The sequence below is a fragment of the Tachyglossus aculeatus genome, chromosome 22, assembly GCF_015852505.1.
Source record: "Tachyglossus aculeatus isolate mTacAcu1 chromosome 22, mTacAcu1.pri, whole genome shotgun sequence".
NCBI classification, from domain to species: Eukaryota; Metazoa; Chordata; class Mammalia; order Monotremata; family Tachyglossidae; genus Tachyglossus; species Tachyglossus aculeatus.
Window position 1 is genome coordinate 46,623,453 of NC_052087.1, and position 26,691 is coordinate 46,650,143.

General features: G+C 47.5%; 1 protein-coding gene and 1 non-coding gene across 3 annotated transcripts in view; one reads left to right on the forward strand and one right to left on the reverse strand.

Annotated features, from left to right (window-relative positions):
• The window catches only part of KCNC1 (potassium voltage-gated channel subfamily C member 1), a 138,375-nt gene that overhangs the window by 6,296 nt on the left and 105,388 nt on the right, over window positions 1–26,691 (forward strand). The gene's annotated exons all lie outside the window — the stretch shown is intronic.
• Window positions 21,691–21,828, reverse strand: LOC119944321. Its single transcript, XR_005455812.1, has one exon. It is a non-coding gene; the product is annotated as a small nucleolar RNA SNORA7 (small nucleolar RNA).

Here is a 26,691-nt window from a genome sequence, read left to right on the forward strand (position 1 = left end):
CCCTCCTCCCCCTTCCCCCGCCTTACCTCCTTCCCCTCCCCACAGCACCTGTATATATGTATATATGTTTGTACGTATTTATTACTCTATTTTACTTGTACATATTTATTCTATTCATTTTATTTTGTTAATATGTTTTGTTTTGTTGTCTGTCTCCCCCTTCTAGACTGTGAGCCCGCTGTTGGGTAGGGACCGTCTGTATATTTTGCCAATTTGTACTTCCCAAGCGCTTAGTACAGTGCTCTGCACACAGTAAGCGCTCAATAAATACGATTGAACGAATGAATGAGGTCCATAGAAGCCAAGTGATTTGCCCAAGGTCACACAGCAGACAGGTGGCAGAGCCGGGGTCCCCCTCCCCAAGTCTCCAGGGTGCGGAGAGGCGCTGACTGGGAGGATGATCTGGAAGTGGGGGGTCCGATTGCCTTTGGCCCTTGGAATCCTGGCAGGGTCAGGACCACCACCGACGGAGCCTGCCGGGCCTGGGGAGGGCAGGGGGTGGCACAGACCCTTGACCCTTGACCCAGGGGAGCAGAGGGGAGAGCAGGGGTCCCCAGGCGGGGCCCTGGCGGCGAGGTCCGGCCCGGGCTCTTAAGGGTTAAGCCTTTCCGGCGCGCGGGCGCGTGTGTGCGCGCGCCCTATGGAAATGCGGGGCTCGTGCCCGTGCTCGTGCCCGTGCCCAGAGACGCAAACCTCCTTCAGCGGCCACGGGCCCGGTGACATTGCGCCACTCGCCCGCAGCACCAGCAGGAGGGGACCAGCCTGCCCTGAACCAACGGGGTGGGAGCTGCCAGCCTGGGACAGAGGACACCCCCAACCCTCAAATCCTCCTCCCTCCCTCTCTCTCCTTCCCCATTCCTGCTCTCCTGCCTTCTCTTCCTCCCCTACCTCTTTCTCTCTTTCCCTTCCCCATCCCTGTTCCTTTCTCTCTCCCTATCTTCCTCTCCTCCTACCTGTTCCTTTCTCTCCCCTTCCTGTTCCTTCCCTTCATTCATTCATACGGGTTTATTGAGCACTTACTGTGGGCAGAGCACTGTACTAAGCGCTTCGGAAAGTACACTTTTATAACAATAAACAGACACATTCCCTGCCTGTTTCTTCCTCTCCCTCTTACATGTTCCTCTTCCTCTACCTGTTCCTTCCTCTCCCCCACCTGTTCCTTTTTCTACCCAACCTGTTCTTCTTTCCCCCCACCTGTTCCTTCCTCTCCCCTACCTGTTCCTTCCTCTCCCCTACCTGTTCCTTCCTCTCCCCTACCTGTTCCTTCCTCTCCCCCACCTGTTCCTTCCTCTCCCTTACCTGTTCCTTCCTCTCCCTTACCTGTTCCTTCCTCTCCCCTACCTGTTCCTCCCTCTCTCCCATCTGCTCCTCCCTCTTTCCCATCTGCTCCTCCCTCTTCCCCACCCTGTTCCTCCCTCTTCCCCACCCTGTTCCTCCCTCTTCCCCACCTGTTCCTTCCTCTCCCCTACCTGTTCTTTACTCTCCCCTACCTGTTAATTCCTCTTCCCTACCTGTTCCTTCCTCTCCCCTACCTGTTCCTTCCTCTCCCCTACCTGTTCCTTCCTCTCCCCCACCTGTTCCTTCCTCTCCCTTACCTGTTCCTTCCTCTCCCCTACCTGTTCCTCCCTCTCTCCCACCTGCTCCTCCCTCTTCCCCACCTTGTTCCTCCCTCTTCCCCACCCTGTTCCTTCCTCTTCCCCACCCTGTTCCTCCCTCTCCCCTGTTTCTCCCTCTCCCCCGTACCTGTTCCTCCCTCTCCCCCTTACTTTTTTCTCCCTCTCTCCCTTACCTGTTCCTCCTCCTCCTCCCCCTTACCTTTTCCATCTTCTGTTCCCTCCTCTCCCCCTTACGTATTCTTTCCCTCCTGCCACCCACACCCCATCTTCTCCTTACTCTGCTGGTCCCGCAGCCCACTCCATCCCCTCTTTAGGGAGGTAATTGGGAAAACTTGAATAGACAAAACAGAAATGGAGCTGAAATGATGTGGATTGATTCATTTGGTCACAACAACTAAAGGAGAGGAGAGACAAAAAGATGGGATCTGGGTGGGGGGTAGGATATGGGGAGATGGCGGGGGAGGAAGGCAAACTGGACAAGCATAATGAAGGAATGAGAAAAATAGCTCCTGCTGGAGGAAGCAGAAGGGAGGAATGGAGTCAGGAACCAGGAGGGCTCCATCCTGGAGGTCGAATGCATGGCCTAGTGGATAGAGCACAGGCCTCAGAGTCAGAAAGCCATAGGTTCTAATCCCTATTCCATCACTTGTCTTCTGTGTGGCCTTGGGCAAGTCATTTCGCTTCTCCGGGCCTCAGTTACCTCATCTGGAAAATGGGAATTGAGACTGTGTCCAACCTGATTTGCTTGTATCCACCCCAGCACTTAGTACAGTGCCTGGCACATAGTAAGTGCTTAACAAATGCCATTATTATTATTATTATTATTATTATTATTATCTGGTTGGGAGGAAGGCCCATCTCTGCCCACATCAGTCCCAGCCTCCGTTTTGGTTAGGGAGGCAAACAGTGCAGTCATGGTGTCTACACATCCAGTTTAATTGTCATCTGCAGAGGTGGTAATCAAGAGAGAACAGTGGTCAGGGATAGATGACCAGGCAGCTGTCATCACAACCTGATCACCTTTTATCCTCCCCACCTCTTAGAACAGTGTTTTGCACATAGTAAGTGCTTAACAAATGCCATTATTATTATTATTATAATCATCCTCAATGATATTTATTGAATGCTTACTGTGTGCAGAGCACTGTACGAAGCACTTGGGAGAGTGCAGTACAACAGAGTTGGCAGGTACGTTCCGTGTACTGTCAGCAGTGGGTCTGCCAAAGCCTGAGCCCATTGTGGGCAGGGAACGTGCCTGTTGATTGTTATAGTTAACTCTCCCAAGCACTTAGTACAGTGCTCTGCACATGTTAAGTGCTCAGTAAATACAATTGAATGAATGAATGGAGCCAACCGTGTAGTGGCTTTTCTTAAGCACTTAGTATATGCGAAGTACTAGTTAGGTAAGAGGTTAAGAGATCAGGCACTGTCCCTGTCCCACACATCACACACACGCTCCTATACATACACACACAATCCATCTTATCCCCATTTTACAGATTAGGAAACTGTAAGAGACTCTCCCAAGGCTACACAGGAGATCAGTGGCAAAGCTGGCAAAGACTTGAGTCAAAGTCCCCTAACTCCCTGTCCTATGTTCTATTCACTAGGCCAGTCTGCCTCCATGAAACTTCTCTGGAAATGTGAACAACGTTTGCAGCTTAAAAACAGCAACGGCAACAGGCAGGCCCTTTCACCCCAAGGCAGGAATTAGTGCTGTGGTGCTTAAGGGTGGGTGGTATCTGCATTTGCCTTTTGGGGGGCATCCGGAAACAGGATGCTCTGAGCTGCCCAGAGAACAGAGGGCTGCTGCTCGCCCATTTTAAAAATAGGTTCTTAACCGGTTATTAAAAGTACCTAAACTGTGGCCTCAAAAGGGATTGGGGCATGTTTGCATATCGGTTTGCCTATTCTTGGAATGTGGTCAGTGCTTCTTTTATTAAGCCTAGGGTCAATAATGAGGTGATAATTGGGGAGGGACAAATATGTGTGCTGTTTGTCCCTCACAAGGCTAAGGAGTGGGGCGGACACAGGATGGAACAGATCTCTCCTTTTTCCTCCCCCTCGGCCAATCCTGTCTCTATGTGCTACGTTCCAGTAACCTGCCTTATGCCAGGAAAATCCTGCTTGAATGGTTCCCTGTCCCTCCCCAAAGGAGTCCTCTACAGGTGCCAACTTTCCATTTTAAGTATGGAGGTGAAAATAGATGTGAAAACCAGGCAGAGATTTTAGGGGAGATGTGGACTGGGAGGGGAGAGGTTTCCAAGAGCTAGCAGGCCATAAAGCCACCATTTTGGATCTTTTCAGCCCTGACTGTTAATACTCAGGTCTTATCAGAAACCTGAGATGAGGAGGGGTGAGAGCGTTGCTCACCCAGCAGTGGGGAAAGATTAATTTTCCCCAATCCTCCCATGGATTTGGATTTGGGCACCTGTGATCTGTGGTCTGTCCATGTCCTTGGCGTTCCTCTCTGAGGGCTTCATCCCTGCAGAGGCAGGAAACTGTATTCTAGAGTCCAGGGCCTGGAAGTACCATGCCAGAAAATGGGTTCAAAGCTTCCTTGTAGGTGAGGAAGGCAATCTAACCTCCTGTAAGATGTTTTCAGTCTCTCTCCGTACCCCATTGAATGTGCTTAGGGTAGCTGGGAGGCCAGCACCATGGCTAGGGCCCATTTTCCACATTTATTACCATTGTTCCTTGCCCAGGACCTGATTTCATGCACACTCTGAGCCTGTGTATCTTTGGGCTTGGGTTCATCTACCCATCTGATTTGAATCTGATTTATGTGACCTTTGCTCTGGGTTGAAGTATAGGATTTCCTGTGTCCTGTCCTCTAATTTCCCATAAAGGGAGAAATGATCCCCAAAGGCAGGAGATCATAAGATAGGTGCCCTCAGCCATCCCACCCACCTAACCCAACGTGACGCCCATAGCCATCATCCATAATGACTCATAAGTGATGTCCTGTGACTGCCGGCTCTACAAAATCACCTTCCTGGGAACTCACAGGACATATATAGCATTATCCTGAGAGATATCTTGACAGACCAGTGAGAGTGGGACAATGTAGCTCTCTCTCTCTCTCTCTCTCTCTCTCTCTCTCTCTGTGTGTGTGTGTGTGTGTGTGTGTGTGTGTGTGTGTGTGTGGAATGGGGAGCAAAGGAAGGGACAAGGCCTGCTGTTTTGGAATGTCTTACCTCTCTGCTCTCCTACTACAACCCAGCTCGCACTCTCCGCTCCTCTAATACCAACCTACTCACTGTACCTCGATCTCGTCTATCTCGCCACTGACGTCTCACCCATTTTCTGCTTCTGGCTTGGAATGCTCTCTCTCTTCATATCAGATGGACGATATAATGCACATCTCCTCCAAGAGGCCTTCCTTAACTAAGTCCTCATTTCCTCTTCCACTCCCTTCTGCCTCACCCTGATTTTCTTCCTTTATTCACCCCTTACCTAGCCCCACAGCACTTATGTACCTAGCCATAATTTTTTAATTTATATTAACGTCTCTCTCCCCCTCTAGACTGTAAGTTCATTGTGGGCAGGGAACATGCCTACCAATCTGCTTATATTGTACTCTCCCAAGTACTTAATACATTGGTTTGCACCCAGTAAGTGCTAAATAAATACAATTAATTGATTGAGTGAGTGAGCCCATCACACACAAACACAACACACAGGTCGCATCTCCCATGTTTTCTGTTGCCGAGGGCATGGAAGGACATATGTAAAGAGTTTTCTCTGTCTCTCCCTTTCCCATTTTTCAGTCTCTGCTCCCCTTCCTGTTTCTGGTTCTCTTCTCTCTCTGTGTCTCTATCTCTGGATATCCTTCTCTTTTTTTTCTCCTTGTTAAATCGCATTATCTTTATTCTGAGGTAGTGTTGCAGTAAATATTTTTTTTTTCTCCAGGGAACTGATGGAAAAAAATTGGTTGATGGTTAAGATGAGGGGAAGGGAGAAGCTGAGCCTGGGAATGCAGATTTTATTTCTGTTTCTGTCACCGATCAAGTGTTTGACCTTGAACCTGCTATTTCCCCTTCATGCCTTACTTCATCCACCTGTAAATTGGGTGCAATAATAGTTCCTGCAGAGGGACATTGCTGGGTATAATTAAATGTTTGTCTGTGCCTGGGCTGAGGTGAGGGAGACATTTACAGTATCGTTAACGATGACTGCAGCTAATCAGAATATTTCATTTCTGGGAGCAGAGTACCCAGAAATTCTTTCCAGGAGCTAACCCCAACTATGGTTAGAGCTGTTGGGGGACATGAACCACCCCCAAGACTTTGATCATCTGGGGAGATGATCAGTTGGAGCTCAGTAAATATTATTGATTGATTGTTTGAGCCCAGCAACCCCCACTTCTGCCAGCCCTGGTTCAGGAGAGCAAGGGTCTGAGTTGGCAGGAGGAGAGATATTTTAAGAAAGTAATAATTGTGATGTTTGTCAAGCATTTACTAAATGCTAAGCACTGAGGTAAATAAATGATGATTAGGTGGGGCACAGTCTCTGTCCCACATGGGGATCATTGTCTAAGTAGGAGGGAGGTTAGATATTTAATCCCACTTGACAAATGAAGAAACTGAGGCACAGAGATACCCTGTCAGCAGACCTGATGTGTAATCCTACTTTATTGCCAGTACTGTAGACAGGCAACCATTGGCCCGGCTGGCACAGAGTGACGTTTCTGGGAATTCTAAGAGTCTACTGCATGCTTCGTTGAACACTGCGAGTTTAAGAACCGTGGTATGTAAATTCCTCTCTCACCTCCTGGTGTATTGGAATACGAATTCAGCAAGATTTTCCAGGATGTAGGAACACTTGACAGTGATAGTTGAAGTGCCTAAAAAAAAAATTCTGCCTGTGAAGATGAAACCCCCTGAATACCAAACCCTGTGACGAGTCAGCTCTTCCCTTCCCAGTCACCGAGCCCCGCCCCACGTAACTAAAGATTGGGGTGGGGGTGCCTGTGGAGTGGTCAGTGGGGATCTAGTTATTTGGCTTTATCAAGCAGTTCTCAATTATCCATGCCACAGGGAGAGTGGGAGAGAGCCTTGATAATCCAAATCCACAGGTCATCCTCAAATCCCCAGTAGCTGAGCCATCACTTCCCCGAACCTTTCTCTAGAATGGCTTAAAAGGAGCAGAAAGATGAATTTGAATTTCATTTGATCTCCTTCTTTCTGCCCACCTGAAGTCTCTCGGGAGAGCAGCAGGGAATGGATTAGGGCTGAGGTGGAGGCTGGAAAAGCCCTACTTGCTTTTAGTTGACCAGGCAGGGAATGTGTCTGTTTATTGTTCTACTGTATTATCCCAAGTGCTTAGTACAGGGCTCTGCAAACAGTAAGCACTCAATAAATCCGATTGACTGACTGGCTGACTTGCTGGTGTCATAATGACATAAGCAGGGTCATTCCTGGGACAAGCCATGGGCAGGGAATGTGTCTGTTCACTGTTGTATTGCACTCTTCCAAGTGCTTAGTACAGTGATATGTGTACTGTACAGTGTTCAGTGCTCAATAAATACCACTGAATGACTGAAACCACTGTTCTTGTTCTTTCCAGTCCAAGAAACTGCAGCTAACAACGACAACTCTGTTTTGATTATCTTCTGTCTAACCCAGAGCTCTGGACATATTAAGTGCTTAATAAGTTCCTTAATTCAGAGGAAGCTGGGAGGGAGAGTGTGATAGCTGCCCCTGCTGCACTTCCCAGATGATTCTCCTGACCGTAGGAGTCTTCCGGAGGTGGACGTCTCTGTCCCTCTAGGATGACTGATATTTCTCAGGACTGTGACCAGTTCCTCTGTAGAGGGGAGAACCATGCAGAACTCACAATGTTATCACCATTTTACAAATGAGGAAACTGGCCTAGAGAGGACAAGTGACTTGGCCAAGGTCACATAGCAGGAGTGGGTTTAGAACTCAACTCCCAGGTGTGTATCTTTTTCCTCTAGGCTATGCTTCTGGATTATACAGGCCCCTTTGCTTCTGCTCCCTCTCCCTCCTACTGCTATCATTTTGGCCTTTTCTGTCTTCCTTAACTCCTTCACTAGAAGGCAGGAAGGGAAATGAAAGGAGCTTAGAAGTCCAGACCGCCCATTTTGCTGCTTGGAGCCGCTCAGTGGGCAAAAAAATTGAACTCACTCACCAAATGAGGTTTCTGATTCCCAGTGAGTTGCAGAGATCCCTGTTCCCCATCCCCCACTCTCCCAGAATCTTGGACCCCTCTCAGGCTGGTGTTAATCCTTCCCCCAGGAACTGGGGTGAGGACTCTCCTCAGAGTCCCATGACAGCTGGATTTAGCCTTTTATATTTAGAGTTCTGTCTCATGGTTTGGGAAACTTCAGGGAGCTGGGGAGGTGGGTATCTGGCCTAATTCAGGCCTCAGGAAACTCCAGGTCAGAGTGGATTTGGGTCTTCCCCATGGTTCTGCCAAGTCAATATCCCTCTGCCTCAGTCTTTCTTGCAGGGAAAGAGGAGAATGGGATGTCCCAGCCCAGAGGAGTGGGAAACAGCTAGAGAGCCTGGGACAAGCCCTAGGCTGGGACCAACTCTCTCTCTTCAAGGCCGGGACAATATAAACTGCTCAATAAATTCTACTGCATGGCGTAGTGGATAGAGAGAGCACAGGCCTGGGAGCCAGATGGTCATGGGCTCTAATCCCAGCTCTGCCACTTGTCTCCTGTGTGGGCTTGGGCAAGTCACTCCACTTTTCTGTGCCTCAGTTACCTCATCTGTGAAATGGGACTTGAGACTGTGAGCCTCACGTGGGACAGGGACTGTATCCAACCTAATTTTCTTCCTTCCACCCCAGCGCTTAGTACAGTGCCTGGCACATAGTAAGTGCTTAACAAATACCACAATCATCATTATTATTTTTATTACTGTTAGACTGGGGGTTCGCTGTAAACGCTCCGTTTCGGGGAAGGACGGAAGTGTGGACCACCATTTGTTTCTTCCAAAGAGAATGGAGCTTCTTGGAAGACTCTACAACTCTCTCGAAGGAAACTCTTGAGTCTAGCCTGTCTGGATTGAGACGTCGTCTCTGTTTTTAAAGATGTAAAGCCAAATGCAGAGAAGCAGCATGGCCTAGTGGATAGAGCACAGGCTTAGGAGTCAGAAGGACCTGGGTTCTAATCCCAGCTCTGCCATTTGTCTGCCTTGTGACCTTGTACAAGTCACTTCACTTCTCTGTGCCTCAGTTCCCTCATCTGTAAAATGGGGATTGAGAATGTGAGCCCCATGTGGAGCAGGGACGAACCCAATTTGCTTTCATCCATCCCAGCGCTTAGTATAGCACCTGGCACATAGTAAACGCTTAAAAAACTACAGTTATTATTATTAAGTCTAACCATCCTTCTGGGAGACACTCTTCTAGGACCTTATGAGGAAAGCAGACTGCTCTTACTGCCTATTTGTTAACTTCTTTTTAACTCATTCTCTGTGGGTAGTGGAGTAAACAGGCAGAAAGCAGGTGTATAATTGCCAATGACACCAGGGTCTTGGCATGTGATGCCTTTCCTCCCCCCACCCCAGTGCCTGTCTGTCCTCATTCTAACTCTACCAGTGGTATTTTCCACCCTCAATCCCACCGCCTTCCTGCCAAGTTTCCCATTCACTAGAGAAGTAGCGCGGCCTAATGGACAGAGCCCATCCCATCGCTTAGTATAGTGCCTGGAGCATAGTAAGTGCTTAGTAAATACCGCAATTATTATTATCTAAGTTCGGATTTCTGGAAAAAGGAGAACGAAGAGGCCAAAGGATCTTTTCCGTTCAAAAGACAACACTGTTTCTTGGTGTCAGGGAGGAAGTCAGAACCATTGGAAGGAAATTTCCAGAGATCTCCTATAGGGGTCACCTACTACATTCCTCTGCCTGGGTTTTTCCCCTCGCCTTTCTGCAATATGCCAGGCTCTTTGTGCAAGCCAGGGGACTGCAGTTTTTTCTCATGAAAGCAGAAGGAGGAGGATGTGGAGTCACGGCGAGCGAACTGAAGATTAGCGAACGAAAAGCATTTTAGTACCTTCTTCTTGCTCTGCTTCCGAGACACTTGTCCGGCTCCTCCGGTTTAATTCCTAGTCCAAACCGACCCCAAATCCAAAGATTTCCTTCATGCTTATTTTCCCCACTACTTGCTGCTTTGTTTTCTACCAAATTCTCCTTCGCAGCTACTTCAAAGAGCAGACAATGCTTTTATCACTTCTCAGAAATGAGGAGGGTGTGAACCTCAGGGAGAGGCTAGAGATTGTCTTAAGCAAAAGGCCATTTGGTCCATGGATGCTAGTGACTTGTGCAGACTCCTCTGGGACTAGGAAGTCGTCTGTCAGGAGGAGCTTGGGCTGTCCAGAAACCAGTGCTCTGCACAGAGTAAGCACTCAAAAAGTACAATTGATTGACTGTTGACCCAGTGATGGTTGTGCTTGCTGCATCACTGGGTGTATGAGATATCTGGCCCCTCTTAACGAGGGTAATCTGCTTACAGACCTACGTAACATTTTTCCGCAACTACCTCGTTCTTTGGCCCGGATCCCTTTTGCATGGGCATTTTTCATGGTACCCAGAGAAGGACGCTGGCCTTGACTAGGGGAAAGGATTGTGATCAAAAATAGCTGGGCTCACTCAACTAGTCACCACATCACCATGCTCATTTTGTGCTGGACGGAATGTCATTGGTTTTCCAGGGCTTTGAGGCTTTTTCTTGCTTTTAAAAGAACATCTATTGGCATAAAAGCCTGTTGTCCTTCCTCCCAAGTGCATTAAACGCTGCCCTACACATCTGTGCCACAATGGGATTGAAACCCAAAGCCACCAATTCCATCCCAGATGAACAAGATCATTATTCTTTTTCTCTTCTAGGCAACGATGACTCTTTGTTCCTATTCTCAAGCCTGAATTCCCTTACAATGAATTGGATGAGATATAAATAGAAAAATAACAATAGGGGGAAATGTGTTTTGGCAGTGGTTACTCCGACTGTGAAAGAGTCCCCTGCCCGGAGACTCTTCTGAGTTTCTCCATGTAGGACCCTGTGGAGAAGGAAGAGTGACCCTCTGGATAAATAATAATGGTATTTGTTAAGTGCTCACTATGTGCCAAGCACTGTTCTAAACACTGGGGTAGATACAAGGTAGTCAGGTTGTCCCACGTGGGGCTCACAGTCTTAATCTCCATTTTCCAGATGAGGTAACTGAGGCCCAGAGTAGTGAAGTGATTTGCCCAAGGTCACACAGCAGACAAGTGGTGGAGCTGGAATTGGAACCCATGGCCTTCTGACTCACAGGCCCATGCTCTAGATGCTACGCCATGCTGCTTCTCTTGTGTATCCTCTTCTTCTTTTGAACTCAATCAATCAATCAATGGTATTTATTGAGCAGTCACTGTGTGCAGAGCAGTGTATTAAGTCCTTGGGAGAGTACAATATAATAGAGTTGGCCCACTGCCCAGCCCACAAGGAGCTCAAAGAAGTGAGTCCAGCGAGCACGGCATTAGGCATAGACAACATCTGTGAGTGAGTGAGAGTGAGTGAGTGTGTGTGTTTGTGTGTGTGTGTTTTGGTGTGGACAGGGAGAGAGTAGAGAGCCATGCTCACAACTCCACTCACAGCCCACCCTCAATTATCACTGGTCATGGGGAACAGGCCAAGGCAAATCGGGATATCTGAATCTTGTCTTGTCTTATGCTGTCCAGTTGTCTCCAACCCATAGCGACATCATGGACACATCTCTCCCAGAATGCCCCACCTCCAGCTGCAATAGTTCTGGTAGTGTATCCATAGAGTATTCTTGGTAAAATTATGGAAGTGGTTTTCCATTGCCTCCTTCCACGCAGTAAGTTTGAATCTCCACCTTCGACTCTCTCCCCTGCTGCTGCTGCCCAGCACAGGGGAGTTTTGACTTGTAGTAGATTGCTTTCCACTCGCTAGCCAATGCCCAAGCTAGAATGGATATGCCTCTGCTGGACTCTCCCTCATGTAGTCGAGACTGGTAGAGTACTGGGAATTCTCTAGATACAACCCTGAAAGGGAAGGTATCTGAAACCCACAGATAATTCCAAAAAGTCACTTTTGCCAACAGCCTAGCATCCAACCCAACTTGGCCAGATTACAGATCTTAGTGAATCCTAATGATTGAGAGCAAGGACCTCCTCTCTGCATGACCCTGCTGTTGGACATGTTTTCTGTCCCTCAGTCTAGTTAATAAAGCATTCCTACTAGCTGCAGAGACCTGCTCAGGACCCCTGTTGACTGTGTGGAGGAGTAGATGGAAAAACACAGATGTGGTTCAAAGATGATGTTGCTGATGGTAAGATTGTGTGCATGAGTGTGAGCATCACACTGAGGTTACCTTGCACCTTTGTACAGGACATAAAACAACTAACCGAGGCAGAAAGTCCAATCCGTTTGACAGTTTTGAGGCAGTGCTTGTTGCAATGCAGGCAACCAGGGCAGGACAAGCGAGACGAATGACTGATCGACACTCGGAAGCTGCTTGTGAATTCTGCTGGGTGAAATGGGGCACACGCAAGTAGGAAGGGCAGAGAATGCTTTAAAAGATGTATGAAATGGTTTTAAATAATGAGGTAGAGTGGCAGACTCTTGGGAGAAAACAAGGAGAGAAGCTGCTCTTCTACAGCAGCGACCTTGAGAGTATCTGGAGATCACAGGTGGATTAGAAAACAGTGCCGGGCACTGCACATGCTTAGGGGTAATATTAACATTACCCCTGGGTGGTGCAGGCTGTCTTTGGTGGCAAAGGTCTTTTTAGCCCCATTTACACACCTGAGTAGGATCTCACTGTCAATATTGTCAAGGTCAAATCAATCGATCAATCAGTCACATTTATTGAGTGCTTACTGTGTGCAGGGCACTGTGCTAAGCACTTGGGAGAGTACAACACAACAATGTAACAGTCACCTTCCCTGCCCAAATGTGAAGAGTGGCTCCAAATTCATTCTGTGGGTGGCAGAGGCAGTGGTCCCTCGTGACCCCTCTCCGCTCTGCCAGGGAAAAGTCTCAGAGAACAAGGAGGTGGAAAGGGTCTGTCACTTGCCTGTCGTGTGACCTTGAGCAAGTCACTTCACTTCTCTGGTCCTCAGTTACTTCAGCTGTAAAATGGTGATTGAGATGGTGAGCCCCATGTGGGAGAGGGATTGTGTCCAACCCAATTTGTACAGTGCCTGGCACTTAGTGAGAACTTAACAAAAGCAGCGTGGCTCAGTGGAAAGAGCCTGGGCTTGGGAGTCAGAGGTCATGGGTTTGTAATTCCAGCTCTGCCACTTGTGTGCTGTGTGACCTTGGGCAAGTCACTTAACTTCTCTGGGCCTCAGTTACCTCATCTGTAAAATGGGGATTAAGACTTTGAGCCCCATGTGGGACAACCTGATTACCTTGCATCCCACCCAGTGCTTAGAACAGTGCTTGGCACATAGTAAGCGCTTAACAAAGGCCATCATTATTATTATTATTATTATTTCCACAATTATTATTATTATTATTATTGCCTGCTGTGGGACCTCAGGCAAGTCACCTAACTTGGGAGTCAGAGGTCTTGGGTTCTAATTTCGGCTCTATCACTTACCAGCTGTGTGACTTTGGGCAAGTAACTTCACTTCTCTGGGCCTCAGTTACCTCGTCTGTAAAATGGGGATTAAGACTGTGAGCCCAATGTGGGACAACCCGATTACCTTGTATCTACCCCAGCGCTTAGAACAGCGATTGGCACATAGTAAGCACTTAACAAATACCATCATTATTATTCTCAGTACCTTAGTTTCCCCACCTGCAAAATGGGGATTCAATACCCATTCTCCTGCCTACTTAAAATATGAAACCCCTGCAGGATGGAGAATGTGTCTGAAGTAATTATCTTGCTTCCACCCCAGTGCTTAGTATAGTGCCTGACACATAGTAAGTGTTTGAAAAATAGCCCAGTTATTATTGTGGGCAGCCTGCCATTCTACCCAGCGTCTCTTCCACTGCCCCGGGCATCTTCCTTCTTACTGAACGGGACAGACGGGGGCACGATGTATGACCAAGTGGGAAACTAAAGCAGCAGTGGGTGTTTTCTACCCCAGGCTGATTTCCCATTCCCCGAGGAGCACAGCGACTGAACCGTGTTTACAGCACGCCCAGGGCAATGATAAACTGGACAGGAAAATGCGTGTTTCCCATCAGCGACTCTGTTTCTTAATGAAGGTGCTGGGTATCTCAGAGGGAGCATACATAGCCTGTGTGTTCCTGCAGTAGCTATGGTGATGCCTCTGGCAATGGGTAGCTGAGGAAACAGTGGCAGAAAAGCTCTGTAATTTGCTAGCCTACAAGTTAACCCTTGGGCGGGAGAAATGCACCCGGGCTTAGCTGCCTCGCAACGGAAGGGTTCTAGGTGAAAGATGGAAGGGTTTGGGGAGCAAAGGCCTGGGTGGTGAGGGTCCTGGCTCTCATCTCTCCCCTTCCACATGTCCGTGTGGGGTCTCGGGCGGTGGGTGGGGCTGGGGGATCGTCATCTTACCAAGGTTTTTCATTCATTCATTCTTTCAATTGTATTTACTGAGTGCTTACTGTGTGCAGAGCACTATACTAAAGCACTTGGAAAGCACAGTTCAGCAACAGAGACGATCTCTACCCAACAATGGGCTCACAATCTAGAAGGGGGGAGACAGACATCAAAACAAGTAAACAGGCATCAATAGCATCAATATAAATAAATAGAATTATAGATATATACACACCGTTAATAAAATAAAAAGAATAATAAATATGAACATATATACGCAAGTGCTGTGGGGTGTGGAGGGGAGTAGAGCAGAGGGAGCTAGTCGGGGTGATGTGGAGGGGAGGAGGAGCAGCGGAAAAGGGGGGCTTAGTCTGGGAAGGCCTCCCGGAGGAGGTGAGCTTTCAGTAGGGCTTTGAAGGGAGGAAGTGTGCTAGTTTGGCAGATGTGAGGAGGGAGAGCAATCCTGGCCAAAGGTAGGACGTGGACCAAGGGTTATTCATTCATTCATACAATTGTATTTATTGAGTGCTTACTGTGTGCAGAGCACTGTACTAAGCACTTGGAAAGTACAATTCGGCAACAGAGATAAATCCTACCCAACGGGCTCGCCGTCTAGAAGGGGTCAACGGCAGGACAGGCAAGAATGAGGTACAGTGAGATTAGTACCAGAAGAGCGGAGGGTGCGGGCTGGGATAGAGAAGGTGAGAAAGGAGGTGAGGTAGGAGGGGGCAAGGTGATGAACAGCTTTTTCATTCAAGTGGGCTAAACGGGAAAGCTTTGGGGTCCTGGCACTCTTTAAAGCAACCTACCTTTATTTCATCGTGTCTGTTTATTGTTATGTGAGCCCACTGTTGGGTAGTGACCGTCTCTATATGTTTCCAACTTGTACTTCCCAAGCGCTTAGTACAGTGCTCTACACACAGTAAGCACTCAATAAATACGATTGAATGAATGAATGAATGAATATTGTACTCTCCCAAGTGCTTAGTACAGTGCTGTACACATAGTAAGTGTTCAGTAAATATTTTTGAATGAATGAATGACTCCCGGCCCAGGGAGCTTGGGTCTGGAATGAATGAATGAGTGAATGACTTCCGGACCAGCAAGCTTGGGTCTATAATAAATGAATGAATGACTCCTGGTCCAGTGAGCTTGGACCTAGAATGAATGATTCGCCATCCGGTGAGCTGGGGTCTGTTCCCAGTTTGGCGGGTGGGGGAATGACCCACGGCTCTAATCCAGCACTTAGAACAGTGCTTTGCACATAGTAAGCACTTAACAAATGCCATTATTATCATTATTATTATTATTAATGCACGCCTCGTTTTCAGACCCAGGCTTGACTCGTGCTGGATTTTCTTCTGGATCGAAGCTGTCATTTTGCCTTAACCAGGAGAATAGACCCTGTCGTAGGGAAACAGAAGAGCAGAGCAAGGGCCAGAGGGGGGCTGGTCCCAGCAGAGGCCCTCCCTGCCATTAGGAACACATCGCCTACAGAGATTTGAAAGCTGGGGGGGGGAGTCTCTGAACATGTGACTGTGTGGTTTTTTTTGTTGTTTCTTCTTCTTCCCTATTTATAGCCAACTCGTGTGCTCAGCCTGCTTACCAGCATCAGGCGCCCCTGGGATCAGGAGTAGGATGACTGGCAAGATGGTGGAAGGCAGGCTGTATGGGAAGGCCACAGACTTGATGCTCTATCCACCAGGCTGTGGCTGCTTATTGCAGGGTGTCCAGAGTGTCTTTGAAGCCAAACTTGGAAAGCGCTTCAGGACCTTAATAGTATTGCCACCAAATCTGTTTTACAATGTGCCTCGGCATCCACAGGCCGGCCAATGGCCTCTTGTTAAAAAGTGCTGGCACCGAGCCAGATACTTCTAGCATACTTCCCTGATCGATTTCTATGGTTGGGCCTGGCTGTTCTTCCAGACTGCTATGGTTTCGGGGTTATTGATGGGATTGGGTGACTGCTGGAGAAAAGGCTTGAGAAAAGTGGATTTTAGAGAGAGGAATTAACCAGGGCCTGGGACTAAGGGCCGCACATGATGGTTGGGGAGTGGAGATAGGGTCGGGGCGAAGGGGGACTGAGTTCCCACTCTGCTGTAGGGTCTCTGGGTGACCTTGGACCCTCTTGGGTGAGTTTATTTAGGACCCACACCTTCTGGTGCCTCTCTTACAGAACAACTGAATGGAAGGACCACTGGGAGGACCAGACTTGCTCCCTTAGAGAGGCAAGATGTTCATGAGGAATCTTTCATTCATTCAGCCATATTTATTGAGCACTTACTGTGTGCAGAACACTGTACAAAGCTCTTTTGAGAGTGCAATATAACAATAAGCAGATACATTCTCTGCCCATATCAAGCTTACAGTCTATTCAGCATGGCTTGTTAGTCCCTGGATCTTTGAGATTAGCTCTAAACTGACCATAGAAAGGGTAGAATAAACAGAACGGAGAACCAAAACAACATTTAAAGTGCCATAGTGAACTGTCCCCTAGCTCTAATTTATTTTAATGTCAGCCTCCTCCATTGGATTGTAAGCTCCTTGAGGGTACCAACTCTTTCGTATTGTCTTCTCCCAAGCTCCCAACAGAGTGCTCTGCACACAGTGACTACTCGATAAATACCAATAATCAAATGATTGATTGATTCACAGTACTAGGCCTCTTTGGTTAGTGCTTGTCCGTTGAGGAGTTATCAAACAGTTGTAATAATTATGATATTAGTTAGACCGTAAGCTCATTATGAGCAGGAAATGTGTCTAACAACTCTGTTGTTTTGCACTTAGAACAGTGCAATGTATACAGAAAGCACTTGTTATATTGTACTCTCCCAAGGTCTGAGTACACTGCTCTGCACACAGTAAGAGCTCAATAGATACAGTTGAATGAATGAATGATTGATTAGTTAAGTCCTCACTGTGTGTCAAGCACTGGGGTAGACACAAGATAATAAGGAAAGTCACAATTCCTGTCCCACATGGGACTCAGAATCTAAGTGGAAGAAGTGCTACTTCTCCCACTTAGAGAAGCAGCATGGCTCAGTGGAAAGAGCCTGGGCTTTGGAGTCAGAGGTCATGGGTTCAAATCCTGGCTCTGCCACTTGTCAGCTGTGTGACTTTGGGCAAGTCACTTAACTTCTCTGTGCCTCAGTTCACTCATCTGTAAAATGGGGATTAAGACTGTGAGCCCCCGTGGGACAACCTGATCACCTTGTAACCTCCCCAGTGCTTAGAACAGTGCTTTGCACATAGTAAGTGCTTAATAAATGCCATCATTAATAAGTACCCAAGTATCAAATTCCCATCTAACATGAGGAAAATGAGGCCCAGAGAAGTGAAGTGACTTGCCCAAGATCACACAGCAGGCAAGCAGCAGAGCTAGGATTAGAACCCAGATCTTCTGACTACGAGTCCTGTGCCCTTTCTATTGGACCACGCCACTTCTCAAAAGGAAGTTATCAAAAGATTACAAAGTAGGCACAGAGAAGATTGTCATCGTCCCTTAGGAAAGCATTGTCTCCCTAGGGGACTTGGGCCGGATCTCCTTTGTGGTTGAAGGTTCAGCTCCACAAGACTGGGGTCATGGGGGGGATAACTTGGCAGACTTTGTGCTGGACCAGGGAAAAAGCTGGAGAGGTGTAACTACCTTGTGGGTTCTGAATGCAGAGCCCTGAAGTCAGGCTACAGACCCCAGCACCGGGGGGACACTGTCTGAGCCAACCCCACCCTACCTCTGGTGGGAGGCGTGGCGCAAAGTGCTGGGCAGCATTCATGCAGATGCTTCACTCCCAAGAGGCTCTTCAGGTTTGGACTAAGTTCCCTGTCAGCAGGCAGGGCCGGGACTGCCTCTTTGGCAGCGTCCGTGGGGACTCCCATCGCCGGTGTCAGCAGATCAGCTGTGGAGTTATGCAGGCCTCGTGGCTGGCCTGGCCTAGGAAGGACGAGGAGGAGGAGGAGCCTCCCCCGGCCAGAATGCTCAGCCACATGCTCCCTCTGGGGGGTCTGGGTGGCGACAGGCTAATATTATCCAGAGCAACTGGGGAAGCCGACACAGGAGCACCCGATGGGGCTGCCCAAATGTGCCGCCTTTTCAAAGCAGCCGAGGGTAAAGGCCACCGGGACCCCGGAGTCACCCTGGGCAGATCTTCCTGGTCCGCAATTAGAATTGACACATCGGCTTGGAATCAGCCAAGTTAAAAAATAAAGCAAACAAAAAAATCCCTGGCAGTGACCTTTGGGACTTTGTCTCTTGGGCTCCTTCTCTCCTTTCATTTGCTGTTCCTGGCTCCTTCCCCAGCCCTTTCCACTCTCTGTCTGTTTTCCCTTCCTTCTGCATTGGGTTTGGTTGGCCTTTGGGCATTCGGGGGTCTGCCCTAACCCCTAGGACACGAGCCCTGTGGATCTCTCCCCAGAGGCCACTGTGTGGGAAGGGGTGGGTGAAGAGAGGGCTCTCAATCTCATTTCTCTGCTGAAAGCGCTCTCCTGTGACTCACTGATGATGATGATGAGCCGTCAGCTTGGAGGCCTCAGGGGAGGGACCAGGTGCCCACAACTAATAGGACTGGTGGGTTGGTCCAGCCCTGCACTTCCCAGAATGCCCTGGGCCCAGTAATAATAATAATGATGGCATGTATTAAGTGCTTATTATGTGCTTTGTACATAGTACATTGTTATGTACATTGTTCTAAGCGCTGGGGAGGTTGTAAGGTGATCAGGTTGTCCCACAGGGGACTCACAGTCTTAATCCCCATTTTACAGATGAGGTAACTGAGGCCCAGAGAAGATAATTGGCAGAGCTGGGATTTGAACCCATGACCTCTGACTCCAAAGCCCACTTTCTGACTCCACTGAGCCACGTTGCTTCTCTAATACCTTGCCTTTATATGGCGCTTTTGTTTCCTTGAATCGCTTTCACACCATGTGATCTCATTTTATCCTTACAACATCTTGGTGAGTTGGGGAGAGACAGATATTATTACTCCCATTTTACAGGTTAGGAAACCAAGGACTAGGGAGTGGCTTTCCCAAGGTTACCCAGCAGGCCAAGGGACTAGAATCCCAGTCTCCCAGGATCCTGTTCCATCCATTAGACCTTCTAAGTGCTTTGCCGAGCCCAGCAGATAAAATGCTTGATTCTGCTCCTCAAGACTTGGAGCCCTCAAGTCTCAGAGACAAAGGTATATAGTGGTCTAATGAACCTCCTCTGGGAGCTTTTAAGCACTTGATTTTTTTTTTCAAATGGGATTTGTTAAGTGCTTATTATATTGCCTGGCACTGTACTAAGCACTGGGGTAGATACAAGCTACTAAGGTTGGATACAGTCCCTGTCCCACATGGAGCTAACCATCTTCATCCCCATTTTACAGATGAGGTAACTGAGACACAGAGAAATGAAGTGCTTTTCCAGGATCACAGAGAAGACAAGTAGCAGAGCCAGGATAAGAACCTAAGTCCTTTTGATTCCCAGGCCCATGTTCTTTCCACTAACCAACGTGGTTTCCCCCTGCCCGCCTCAGTCCCATAGCACTTGTGTGCATATCCTCATACCCCACCATTTCCTCTATTTTCACGTCTGCCTCCCCCTCTATAATAATAATAATGATGGCATTAATAAGTGCTTACTGTGTGCAAAGCACTGTTCTAAGCACTGGGGAGGTTACAAAGTGATCAGGTTGTCCCACGGGGGGCTCAAGGTCTTCATGCCCATTTTACAGATGAGGTAACTGAGGCACAGAGAAGTTAAGTGATTTGCCCAAAGTCACACAGCAGACAACTGGCAGAGCCGGGATTTGAACCCATGATCTCTGACTCCAAAGCCCATACTCTTTTCACTGAGCCACACTGCTTCTCTGATTGCAAGGTCCTTGTGGACAGGGAACGTATCTACCAACTCTGATGTATCATACTCTCCCAAGTGCTTAGTACAGTGTTCTGCATACAGTAAGCTCTCAGTGAATACCATTGGCTGACTGATTGATTTTTAAGAGTCTCTTTACACGAAGAACACATGCAACTTTCGAAACGACACTCCAGCAGAGTCACCAGACTGCTCTCGATGGTTCTCAGTTTGGATTTGCTGAGTGTTTGAGTCAGGAAACTAACTGCCTTGATGTGGTCCCCCCCTCCACCCCCCCAACACACACACACACACACACTCACACACCAAGCAGCAGCTGCACTGGTACATCAATCACACTTCTGAATACAGCGGAAAACAAAACGAAACTCATGTGATTCATCCTTTTGTAAGGTGCCATCAGCAGTTTTTCTCTCTCCTCACCGCCACCCTGTAAGTTCAGCTTAACTTTTTGAACCAGAAAGCAAGTTAACTGGTGAGTTAAATGTGGAATATAACTGGCAATGGACCTGTACCTATCAGAGGCAGAACAGGAATGTATCCTGGAACATCTAGGGCTTGTCAGATCTTATCAGCCTCCAGGGTCAAGGCAACCCCAGAGCACCCCCTTGGCCCCCAGATAGGTTGAGACCCAGCCCTTGCCTCATTAGAGAGGTCTTTCATTTTTCCCTTTTGCTCCATGGGCAGGGGAGGTGTTTTTTTGTTGGTGGTAGGTTTTTTTAGTGGTATTTGTTATCCTCTTACTGGAGCATGAGTCTGAGAGTGAGAGGGACCTGGGTTCTAATCCCAGCTCCTCCACGTGTCTGCTGTGTGACCATGGGCAAGTCACTTCACTTTTGTGGGCCTCAGTTCCCTCATCTGTAAAATTGGGATGAAGACTGTGAGCCCCATTTGCCTCACTTACCTCATCTGTACAGTTAATATTAAGACTGTGAACCCCATGTAGGACAGGGACTACCTTGCTGATTACCTTGCATCTACCCCAGCATTTAGAACAGTGACTGTACAGTGCTCTGCACAGTAAGCTCTCAATAAATACGATTGAATGAATGAATGAATGAGTGAATGACTGGCATATAGTAAACACTTAACAAATACCATTCAAAAAAAATCTGACAGCCCCTCATCTGTACCTCATCTGTTACCTCATCTGTAAAATGGAGATTATTATTAATAATGATAATAATAATAATAATGACATTTGTTAAGCACTTACTATGTGCAAAGCACTGTTCTAAGCACTGGGGAGGATACAAGGTGATTAAGTTGTCCCACGTGGGGCTCACGGTCTTAATCCCCATTTGACAGATGAGGGAACTGAGGCCCAGAGAAGTTAAGTGACTTGCCCAAAGTCACCCAGCTGACAAGTGGCGGAGCCGAGATTTGAACCCATGACCTCTGACTCCCAAACCCGAGCTCTTTCCACTGAGCCATGCTGACTGTGAGACTTTATATTGGGCAGGGACTGTGTCCAACTCAATTACCTTGTATCTTGTCTTGTCTTATGCCATTGAGTAGTTTCTGACCCATAGTGACACCATGGGCACATCTCTCCCAGAACACTCCACTCTCCATCTGCAATTGTTCTGGTAGTGGAGCCATAGAGTTTTCTTGGTTAAAATATGGAAGTGGTTTCGCATTGCCTCATCCCACGCAGTAAACTTGAGTTTCCACCCTCAACTCTCTCCCATGCTTCTGCTGCCAAGCATGGATGAGTTTTGACTTGTAGTAGATTGCTTTCCACTCACTAGCCACTGGGCAAGCTAAGATTGGAATGGATAGGCCTCTGCTTGACTCTCTCTCCCATAGTCAAGACTGGTAGAGTACTGGAAACTCTCCAGTTGTGACCTTGAGAGGGGGACCTTGTGGCTACCCCAGTTGACTGAGCCCCCTCCTTCCTCTCCCCCTCCCCATCCCCCCTGCCTTACCTCCTTTCCCTCCCCACAGCACCTGTATATATGTATATATGTTTGTACGTATTTATTACTCTATTTTACTGGTACATATTTATTCTATTTATTTTATTTTCTTAATATGTTTTGTTTTGTTCTTTGTCTCCCCCTTCTAGACTGTGAGCCCGCTGTTGGGTAGGGACCATCTCTATATGTTGCCAACTTGTACTTCCCAAGCGCTTAGTACAGTGTTCTGCACACAGTAAGAGCTCAATAAATACGATTGAATGAATGAATGAATGAATATGCAGTACAGTGCCTGACACATTGTGAGTGCTAAACAAATCGTACAGTTATTATTATCATTAGATGTCTCTTGTCTCTGTTAGACCAGCTGGACCATTGGTTTGACTCAGTAATGGTCAAACAGAGCTTGGGCTCTTACAGTGGACACAATTCTGTTTATACTCCTGACCCATAGCAGACAAAGCAGCCCTTTGGAACCAGCCTAAAATTAGTAAGAATTGGGCCAGAACTCATGCTTTTGAGGTCAAAAATCACTAGCCAAATCTCTGAGTAGCAGTAGTAGTAGCGGTAATGATAGTATTCATTGAGTATCTAGGAGGCCTAATATACTGGACTACGTGCCTGGGAAGTATAAAACGTAAAAGAGGCTTACACTCTAATGAGAGAGACAGACATATGACCATTTCCAAATAGAGTAGTCAGAATAAATAATTGAATATACAGTAGAATAAAGAGGTACAAAAATGCTGAAGAAAGATGGGTATATATAAGTTCAGAAGTTCTAGAGAGGAGTCAATGTGTTTCTACAAATTTGGGGTGCCGAGAGTTAATCAGCAAAGTCTTATTGAAGAAGGTGAGATTTTTAGGAGGGTTTTGAATTTGGGGAGAGCGAGCTATGGTCTGTCAAATTTGGGGATGGAGGGAATTCTAATAATAATTAATAATTGTAATATTCATTAAGCACTTGCTATGTCAGGCACTGTACTAAGCACGGGGTGGATACAAGCAAATAAGGTGGACACAGTCCCTGCCCGACATGGAACTCACCATCTTAATCCCCACTTTACTGATGAGGTAACTGAGGCCCAGAAAAATGAAGTGGCTTGCCCACTAATCCTGCCAGACAAGAGGCGGAGCCGGGATTAGAACTCAGGTACTTCTGACCCCAGGCCTGGGCTCTATCCACTAGGCTATGCTGCTTTCTAAGATGAGGGAAGAGCATGAGCAAGGAGGTGGAGGTGGGAGTGAAAACCCTGCTACAGTTAGAGGTTCCAGATGAATCCTGACGTTCGTATGTCTGCCCGATGGACAGATTGTATTCTGGGCTTTTTCACCCCACAGGTCTGCTGGGTGACCTTGGGCAAGTCACTTCTCTAGCCTCAATTACCTTTTCTGTAAAATGAGTATTGAGTATGAGCCCCATGTGGTACAGAGACTGTGTCCAATTTGATTAACTTGTAGCTACCCCAGTGCTAAGAACAGTGCCTGGCACATTGTAAGTGCTTAGCATCCAGCTACCTCCTGGGTGACTTCAGGAGTTCTAGAGGTCAGTCACGGTGGCAGGGGGAGGACAATATAGAGCTGCCAGGTCTTTGGAGGAGCAGATGTCCACCAGGCCAGCCAGGATGTTCATCTGAGCGCATCACCCAGGAAAACCTCAGTGCCCCCTTGGCTTTATCCAAACAAAAAAGTGCGGGGATCAGACCCCACTGCCAACAGCCAACTAAAGTGGGAGATATAGGGAGTGGCAAATTCTTTCAACCTGCTGTCAAATTTGCCCCAGGGTAAAGTCGGAGAAGCAGTGTGGTCTAGTGGTTAGAGCCCAGGCCTTGGCGTCAGAAGGACTTGGGATCTAATCATGGCTCTGCCACATGTCTGCTATATGACCTTGGGCAAGGCACTTCACTTCTCTGAGCTTCAGTTCCCTCATCTGTAAAATAATAATAATGATGGCATTTGTTAAGTGCTTACTATGTGCGACACACTGTTCTAAGCACTGGGGGGATACAAGGTAATCAGGTTGACCCACGGGGGGCTCACAGTCTTAATCCCCATTTTACAGATGAGGTAACTGAGGCCCAGAGAACTGAAGTGACTTGCCCAAAGTCACACAGCTGACAAGTGGCAGAGCCGGGATTAGAACCCATGACCTCTGACTCCCAAGCCCGTGCTCTTTCCACTGAGTCACGCTGCTTCTCTAAAATGGGGATTAGGGCTGGGAGCCCCATGTGCGGCAGGGACTGTGTCCAACCCGAGTACTGGTATCTACCCCAGTACTTAAAACTGTGCCTGGCACATAGTATGCACTTAACAAACACCATTTTTTTTTAAAAAGTATTTTTTGGATTTTTGGGTGTGAGGCCAACGTTCAGGGACTGGAATGAGTGTCATGTGGCTCAATGTGACTGGTTTGGAAGGCAAACCTCTGCCCCATTGGCTTTGTCCAGAATCCAGAACAGCCCTGGGTGTGCTAAAGATGCTTAATAAATGCACTGGTTGATATTAATAAAAATAACAATAATGGTATTTGTTAAGTGCTTACTATGTTTCAAGCACTGTTCTAAGTGCTGGGGTAGATACAAGCTAATGAGATTGGACACAGTCCCTGGCCCACATGGGGCTCACAGTGCTAATCTTCATTTTAGAGATGAGGTAACTGAAACCCAGAGAAGTGAAGTGACTTACCCAAGGCTACATAGCAGATAAGTGGCAGAGATGAGATTACAACGCACGTCCTCTGACTTCCAGTCCTGTGCTCTATCCACTAGACCATCCTGCATTTCTTTTAGACCCTCCTCCTTCAATAAAATAACGATGATGGACTTTATTAAGTGCTTCTTATATACCAAGAACCGGTGCTAAATCGTAGGGTGGATACAGCTGTGTCTATAGGAACAGTTCCTGCCTCTCACAGGGCTGACAGTCTAAAAGGAAGGGAGAATGGGTAACGTTCCCATTTTACAGCTGAAAGAAACCGAGTCCCAGAGAGGTTAAGTGACTTGCTCAAAGTCACACAGCAGATGATGATGATGATGATGGTATTTGTTAAGCGCTTACTATGTGCAAAGCACTGTTCTAAGTGCTGGGGAGGATACAAGGTGATCAGGTTGTCCCACGTGGGGCTCACAGTCTTAATCCCCTTTTTACAGATGAGGCAACCAGATGAGTGGCAGAGTTGGGCTTAGAAGGCAGGTCTCCTGACTCCTAATCATCAGGCCAAGCCGTCTACTTTCACTCATTCATTCAATCATATTTATTGAGCACTTACTGTTGCAGAGCACTGTACTAAGCATTTAATTGATTGATTACTTGATTTCCAGGGCTCTGTGACTCATTTCTTTAAAGGATGGGTGTGTCGGCTTGTGTTCATCTCCAATGCTGGCCCCTTCAGAGGAATTAAACCTGGACTTGAGAGATGCCTCACCGTAAAGAAGTTCCATTGGCATTTTCCCGGTTAGGTTTGCCACCCATCTCTCATCTAAATCCTTCACAGGTTAATGGATAACATCATCTGAACTCTGAGGAAAAAACATTCAGAGGTTTTAACCAAAGTAGGGGAAAATGATGGCCATGGCAGAGTCTCCAATCAGGAACATTGGATGAGCCTCAAGCCTGAGATTCCTGGGCCGAGAACCCGCACGGAGGAATTGATTTGATCAATCGATCCGTGGTATTCACTGAGCACTTACTGTTTTGTCTGCCCTGGCCAAAACTACCGCAACACGGCAGCCTTGGCACTTGAATAATAATAATAATAATAATTGTATTTGTTAAGCACTTACTATGTGCCAAGCACTGCTCTAAGTGCTGGGGGGGATACAAGGTGATCAGGTTGTCCCACCTGGGGCTCACAGTCTAAATCCTCATTTTACAGATGAGAGAGCCGAGGCATAGAGAAGTTAAGTGGCTTGTCCAAGGTCACACAGATGACCAGTGGTAGAGCTGGAATTAGAACCCATGACCACTGACCCTCAAGCCCGTGCTCTTTCTATTGAGCCATGCTGCTTCTCAAGTGCTCTTGAAGTGCTCTTGCCCTGGCCAGATGTAGGGGACAGTGGGCTCCCCCATTCTGGGGACTTGAAACAGGTTTCCACAGCTGCTCTGAAAGTCACCTAAACCAAGTTCTCTTTCTCTGGAAAATTAATCCACCTGGAACAGGTTAGGCCCCAAACCCATTTTGGATTTATGGGGCTTAGCAGAGCTGTGCAGTAAAACCCAACTGAGAAGTCCCTCTTTAAAGCTTTTCCCATATGGCACCTATGGATATTTAAGTCCTATTCCTAAATCCCTAATTTCTCCCTAGGGAAACCTTCCCTGCTAAGAAGTGTGAAATAGTCACTTAGAAATTAGCTTGAGAGTTTACTGAAACCCATTTTTAAAAAATGGTATTTGTTAAGCATTTACTGCCAGGCACTGAACTAAGCACTGGGGTAGATACAAGACAATCAGGTTGGACACAGTCCATGCCCCACATGGGGCTCCCAGTCTTAAACCCCATATTACAGATAAGGTAATTGAATAACAGAGAAGTGAAGTGATTTACCTAAGGTCACACAGCAGACAAGTGGCGGAGCTGGGATTAGAACCTAGGTCCTTCTGATTCTCAGGCCCATGCTCTTTCCACTAGGCCACACTTCTCATTTCAGTCATGCCTGGTCTTTGAGGCTCTCCCGGGGCCAGCGAGTGCCCAGCCGGTGCTTTTATTTAAAGACAACCGCACAATGGCCAGATCAAGGAGCTCTGCCAGAAGGCTGGGGATGAGAAAGGTCATCAATGAAAGAGCAGCTATAGAGGGAGAAATCT